The sequence below is a fragment of the Trichosurus vulpecula genome, chromosome 2 (assembly GCF_011100635.1).
Source record: "Trichosurus vulpecula isolate mTriVul1 chromosome 2, mTriVul1.pri, whole genome shotgun sequence".
Lineage (NCBI taxonomy): Eukaryota > Metazoa > Chordata > Mammalia > Diprotodontia > Phalangeridae > Trichosurus > Trichosurus vulpecula.
The window spans coordinates 239,938,956-239,945,720 of record NC_050574.1 but is presented as its reverse complement, the minus strand read 5'-3'; positions in this window follow the sequence as shown (position 1 = coordinate 239,945,720).

The following is a 6,765-nucleotide window of genomic DNA, read 5'->3' as shown; positions in this document are numbered from 1 at the left end:
TAGTAGAGTATAATTATATTACCATATTTAGGCTCTACTTCTTATCTAAATCTGACTTTTGTTATTTTTCACACTATAATTCTATGGTCCACAAAAAGTCTACTCCAATGTCTCACTGAAGCACAGAGGCCATCCTGAGTTCTTGAAGACTATGGCCATTTAATGCCAATGGTAGGTTCTACCAACTGAAAAGGCTTGAAATACAACCCTGGTAACAGACTATATATTTTGCTTGTGGCCAGGCCCACCTAAATTCAGAGACAGCTTGAACTAGAAGGTTAACCACAAGGTGATGAATTTTTTTTATAACTACAATGACACATGAAATAGATAAAAATAAACATTTCTCAATTTTTGTGACCCATTTATGCTTATGCAATGATGAATGCAGAGGGTGCTAATAGTCACTAAGCTCTTGGGCCATCTACAAACATTAATTTGTTGTTATTATTCTTAATATAAACTCATTGTCTAGTAACCAAAGTTAATACTATTTGAAGAAGTGAATCACATCACCATGGGCAGTGTCACTCTAAGTAAAATAAAAAGACAAATATGTTTCAGGTAAATGGAAGAGTGCCTCACAGGTTCTCAGAAAGTCAAATAAAGAAGTTGGTTTCATCATGCACCCAAAGGCAACAAGAAATGACATTTCATGGGACACTTGATCATCTCACCTTGCAGTGATCATAGTGAATATAAGAAGGGAACAAACCAACATGAAAATCATGGGATTATAGGATGCTAGATTTAGAACTGGATGGGACCTTAGAGAGGTCCATTTAGTCCAGTGCCCTCATTTTACAAATGAGGACAGTGAAGTCTGGTGAAACCAAGTGACATGGTTAGTAAGTGTCAGACCCTTCTCAAATTTGAACCAAGGCCCTCTGCCCCTAAATCCAGGGTCATTTTCCCAATGACTACATCTTCTACACCAATATCTGTTGCAGAGGATTGATTCTACGAAGGACTTAACAAGCTTTCCAAATTAAGTAAATCTATATCTTGTTATTCAATTACTTCATTAGGCACATAAGCACAGTACCTGACATATAGTGGGCACTTAATAAATGCATATTAGAAAAAAAAATAAATGCATATTAGTTAATTTCAAAGAAAAAAAGGAAAACATTTTAAGATAAAAAAATAAGTCAAAGATTTGTTGACAATTTGAAAGCCTCACATAAGATGACGGATATATTCTTCAAGTAAATGATCAGAAATCCCTAGAAATAGTACCTAGAAACATTTTAAAAATTGACAATGACTATATCCCAACAGGCAGGAAACAATGGCTGCAGGTATAGCAATCATTTAGTCTGTAAGTCTGTCTCTTTCCACTAGCTTTCTTCCAGTCAGTGTGGTTCACTCACTTACCACAATTAGCCAATTACTGTCCTAATGCCCTCAATTCTCTCAGTTTTTGGTTGTAATCCTAACTCCTTTGCTCTCCAGAATATCACATTCTAAACCCTCCAATCCTTCAGCGTAGAAGCTGCTAAATCTTGTGCTATTCTAATTGTGATTCCACGATATTTTCTTTCTGATTGCTTGCAACATGTTATCCTTGACCCAGGGGCTCTGGAATTTGGCTATAATATTCCTGAGAGTTTTCATTTTGGGATCTCTTTCAGGAAGTGATTGGTAGATTCCTTCAACTTCTATTTTTCCCTTCGGGATCTAAAATGTCAGAAATTTTCCATGACGACATATATTATACCACTTCAAAAATACAAACTATTGGCAATATTCTGAATCTTCCTGACATGTATGGTGTGTCTTTCTTCACCATTTGAATCACCCGAAATTTTATTTCTTCTGAAATTGTGGGGTTCCATGATTTGGAATTATAGTATTACCATGAGAATATTGGTGTCATGAATGGGATTTTGCATCACTGAGCAGCTTAGGAGCACTAAAAGCATTATGAATTTCCCAAATATGATCCAGCCCAGTTTCTTCTGGGCCCAATTTAAACATGTCTAGGCATATACATGCTAAAGGACTTGCTCAATAGTCTACCCTCCAGGTGCATATCAGAATCTGGACAGTCTGTGTTTTTCAATCACAATATTTTTCTATTGTAGGTAATTAAAACAATCTCTCAAATAATCATGAATTTCCCCAAAGATGCTTTGTAATATTTTAGGCTTAATGGAATTATGAAGTTGCCATCTATGAATAAAACATTTATAGACTTTTATTGTCAATGAGGAATTCATCTTCTATTTGAATTGGGCAGAACATCCTCCGTGATACTAGCAACCACCTTGAGTGAACATGTGTTTCCCTATTTGATTTGCTGCTAATATTTGGTGACTCATTGAAAAAAGTTACTGCACAGTTGGATCTGTATAACATACCTGAGAGATACATTATTTATGAAGAGTTTTAAGGCATTTTATTTTACCAAATGATATGCTTTTAAGATACCAACAATTAGACAGTGACCTTTTTACCTTTTCTATGCCTCTCAATAGCATGAATGCAAAGTGGTAGTCTGTTACAGAAAAATCTTTGAAAACCTATCTTCTTTGCACTTTGGGGTTTTTTTTAATCAAAGATATATTCAATGCATGAGCCATTTTCATAAAGATATCCTGAAGGTATAAAAATAGACCTTATGCTTAAATCTTCTTCTAAGGCTTCATCATGTCTTGGAGATAACTCCTGGATCCTCAAGATTGCTCAGCAAAGGATAAATTCTAGCAGGTTCTACCAATCTGGAAAGGCTTTAGATATATATGCAGTCATGTAACGTATAATGTGATGTAAGATGTAACATGTGTAAGTTGAGAGATACTTACCAAATGATTGGTTGAGGGGTAATGTTCTTTTTGGACATAACTGCTTTTAAAGACACGCTATTAAAATAAAGAGGGGCTGTTTACTCTGTGACAGTGGAAGGGAGTGACTATCTCTGACAAATATCTATTCCTTGAAGTACAGGCAACATGATATAGTGGAAAGGGTGCTAGACTTGGAGTCAGATAATACTGATTTGAATCATAGCCCTGGTATTTACGACCCCTGTGATCTTAGGCAAATGACTTAGCCTCTCTAGGCCTCAGTTTCTACATCTATAAAATGAAGAGACTGAAACTTAGAGGTCATATGACTCTATGATCTTATACCATTATGTAAACAGGCATATGGGTTGATAATGTCTTCTCAGTTGTCATTTCTGGAGGTTAAAAATAGCATTTGTGATATTTCCTTTTTGAATATTTTCCTTTTTTTTCTTTTTTGCTATCTTAGTTCCCTGAGTCCCTTTGAAATTGTATTTCCCCCAGCACATATTTGTTTATTGCTTGATGAAATGTAGCTCTTCTCTGGTTCATCTTCCTAAGTGCCAGTTGCTATTTCTTTGCATACCAAGGTGGTAGAAACTAAATATAATGACTTCACTATTGCCATCAATGGGAGTTAGATCTTAAGAGAAATACTGTTGAGTCTCCCCATTTGATTTCTATCTTTCAGTTTCATAAAAAAATTTCCTCAGAATAATCTGGGCTGGATTATTTTCCTGTCAAACTTTTTACTGGTTCATTTTTTTCCCAATTGCTTTTGCTATTTCATGAAGTGAGATATTGCTTATAATTTTTCTCCTCCATAATGTTTTACAAATGAACTTGTACTCTAAACTAGTGTTGCCTTTGACTACTCTGTCATTCTATTTGGCAAAGAGATTGAGTACCTTTGTTGAGTGATTTCTGTGTTCTTTTGATCTCTTGCTTAGATATCTTCTTTTTATTATTATTATTCTTTGCATTGGTTGAACTTTTCTAAGAAATGGTGATGGGAGGCAGAGCCAAAATGGCAGCAAGAAAACAGGGACTTGCTTGAGCTCTCCCCGAAATCCCTCCAAAGACCTGTAAAAAATGACTAGACAAATTCTAGAGCTACTGAACCCACAAAGTGACAGAGTGAAACAAGTCTCCAGCACAAAACAGCCTGGATGATTGCTGGGAAGTATCTATCACACCATCCTGGGAGTACAACGCAGCACAGCATGGGCTGCACCAGGACAGACCAGGCCAGAGCTGACCAGGCAGAGCAGGCCTCAGTGCACTGAATCATTGAGTTGTGGCAGTTTCCAGACTTCTCAACCCACAAATGCCAAAGAAAACTTAGCAGGATAGTGAAAAAACTCTATTGGACCTGGGTGAGAGAAGGATGTATCCAGCCCCAGCCTCAGGGCTGCAGAGGTGGCTATGGAAGCAGTGGCAGTAGTAGCAGTAGCAGTGGTGGCAGCTTCTGGAGCTCCAAGGCCCACAGACGGTGAGGGGAATCAAGTGACTAATCAGAGTGAGAATGCAGGGATCTCTTTGCTGGTGCTAAGGCACTATTCTCTTGCTTTGCCCTGTTTGGATCTGGGTCACAGTCCTGGTTGGTCATCCTGGGGGGAGGAGGAGTGCTGGTGTGAGTGCAAAACCCCTGAAGCTTGGGACAGAGAACTCTCCACTCTGGAAGCAGAGTCCTACCTTGGCAAAGAGCTAAAAAGTCAAGTAGTTGGCTGGGAAATGAACAGACAGCATAAAAAACCACAAACTATAGAATCTCACTTTGGTGACAAAGAAGACCAAAACATACAGCCAAAAGAAGACAATAAAGTCAAAGAGCCTACATCGAAAGCCTCCAAGAAAAACATGAACTGGTCTCAGGCCATGGAAGAGATAAAAAAAATTGGAAAAGCAATTGAGAGTAGAAGAGGAAAAATTGGGAAGAGAAATGAGAATGATGCAAGAAAGTCATGAAAAATGAGTCAACAGCTTGCTAAAGGAGACCCAAAAAATACTGAAGAAAATAACACCTTAAAAAATAGACTAACTCAAATTGCAAAAGAGGTCCAAAAAGCCAATGAGAAGAATGCCTTAAAAAGCAGATTTAGCCAAATGGAAAAGGAGGTCAAAAAGATCACTGAAGAAAATAATTCCTTAAAAACTAGAATGCAGCAAATAGAAGCTAATGACTTTATGAGAAATCAAGAAATTATAAAACAGAACCAAAAGAATGAAAAAAAATAGAAGACAATGTGAAATATCTCATTGGAAAAACTACTGACCTGGAAAATAGATCCAGGACAGATAATTTAAAAATTACTGGACTACCTGAAAGCCATGATCAAAAAAAGAACCTAGACAACATCTTTCAAGAAATTATCAAGGAAAACTGCCCTGATATTCTGGAACCAGAGGGTAAAATAGAAATTGAAAGAATCCATTGATCACCTCCTAAAAGAGATCCCAAAAGGAAAACTCCTAGGAATATTGTAGCCAAATTTCAGACTTTCCAGGTCAAGGAGAAAATATTGCAAGCAGCCAGAAAGAAACAATTCAAGTATTATGGAAACACAATCAGGATAAAAGATCTAGCAGCTTCTACATTAAGGGATCGAAGGGCTTGGAATATGATATTCCAGAGGTCAAAGAACCTAGAATTAAAACCGAGAATCACCTACCTAGCAAAACCGAGTATAATACTTCAGGGCAAAAAATGGACTTTCAATGAAACAGAGGACTTTCAAGCACTCTTGATGAAAAGACTAGAGCTGAACAGAATTTGACTTTCAAATACAAGAATCTAGAAGCATGAAAAAGTAAACAGGCAAGAGAAATCATAAGGGACTTACTAAAGTTGAACTGTTTACATTCCTACATGGAAAGATAATATTTGTAACTCATGAGATCTTTCCCAGTATTAAGGTAATTGAAGGGAATATATATAGAGACAGAGGGAACAGGGTGAGTTGAATATGAAGGGATGATATCGAAAACAATAAAATTAAGGGGTGAGAGAGGAATATGTTGGGAGACGGAGAAAGGGAGAGATAGAATGGGGCAAATTATCTCACATAAAAGAGGCAAGAAAAAGCTGTTATAATGGAAAGGAAGAGGGGATAGGTGAAAGGGAATGAACGAATCTTGCTCTCATCAGACTTAAGGAGGGTATAACATACACTTTCAATTAGGTATCTTACCCTACAGAAAAGTAGGGGGAAGGGGATAAGGGGCAGGATGATAAAAGGAAGGGCAGATTAGGGGAGACGGTAGTTAAAAGCAAACACTTATGAAAAGGAACAGGGTCAAAGGAGAAAACTGAATAAATAGGGGATGGGATAGGATGAAGGAAAATAGAGTTAATGTTTCACAACATGACTATTATGGAAGTGTTTTGCATAATGATACATGTGAGGCCTATATTGAATGGCTTGCCTTCTCAAGGAGTATGGGTGGGGAGGGAAGAAGGGAGAGAATTTGGAACTCAAAGTTCTAAAGCCAAATGTTAAAAATTACTTTTACATGCAACTGGGAATTAAGTTACACAGGCAATGGGGTATAGAAATCTATCTGGCCCTACAAGAAAGTAAGGGGAAAGGAGATGGGGAGGGGGGGAGTGGGGAGATAGAAGGGAGGGCAGACTGGGGAAAGGAGCAATCAGAATACATGCCATCTTGGGGTGGGAGGGAGGGTAGAGATGGGGAGAAAATTTGTAACTAAAAATCTCATGGAAATGAATATTGAGAACTAAAAATAAATTAATCTTCAAAAAAGAAATGATGATAATGTCTTTATATTTGTTCATTTTCAATTTGTTGGTGTCAATGTCTTATTTAAACAAGGTGGTTTCTTCCTGAAGAAGTTATGGAAAGATATGGATAAGAAGTACACCAGATAAGAAAGAATGGATAATTTTTGGTCTACACTGCTAAATGGAGTACTCTCATAGAAACGGTCATAAAACTATGAAAGCAAAATTTACCTA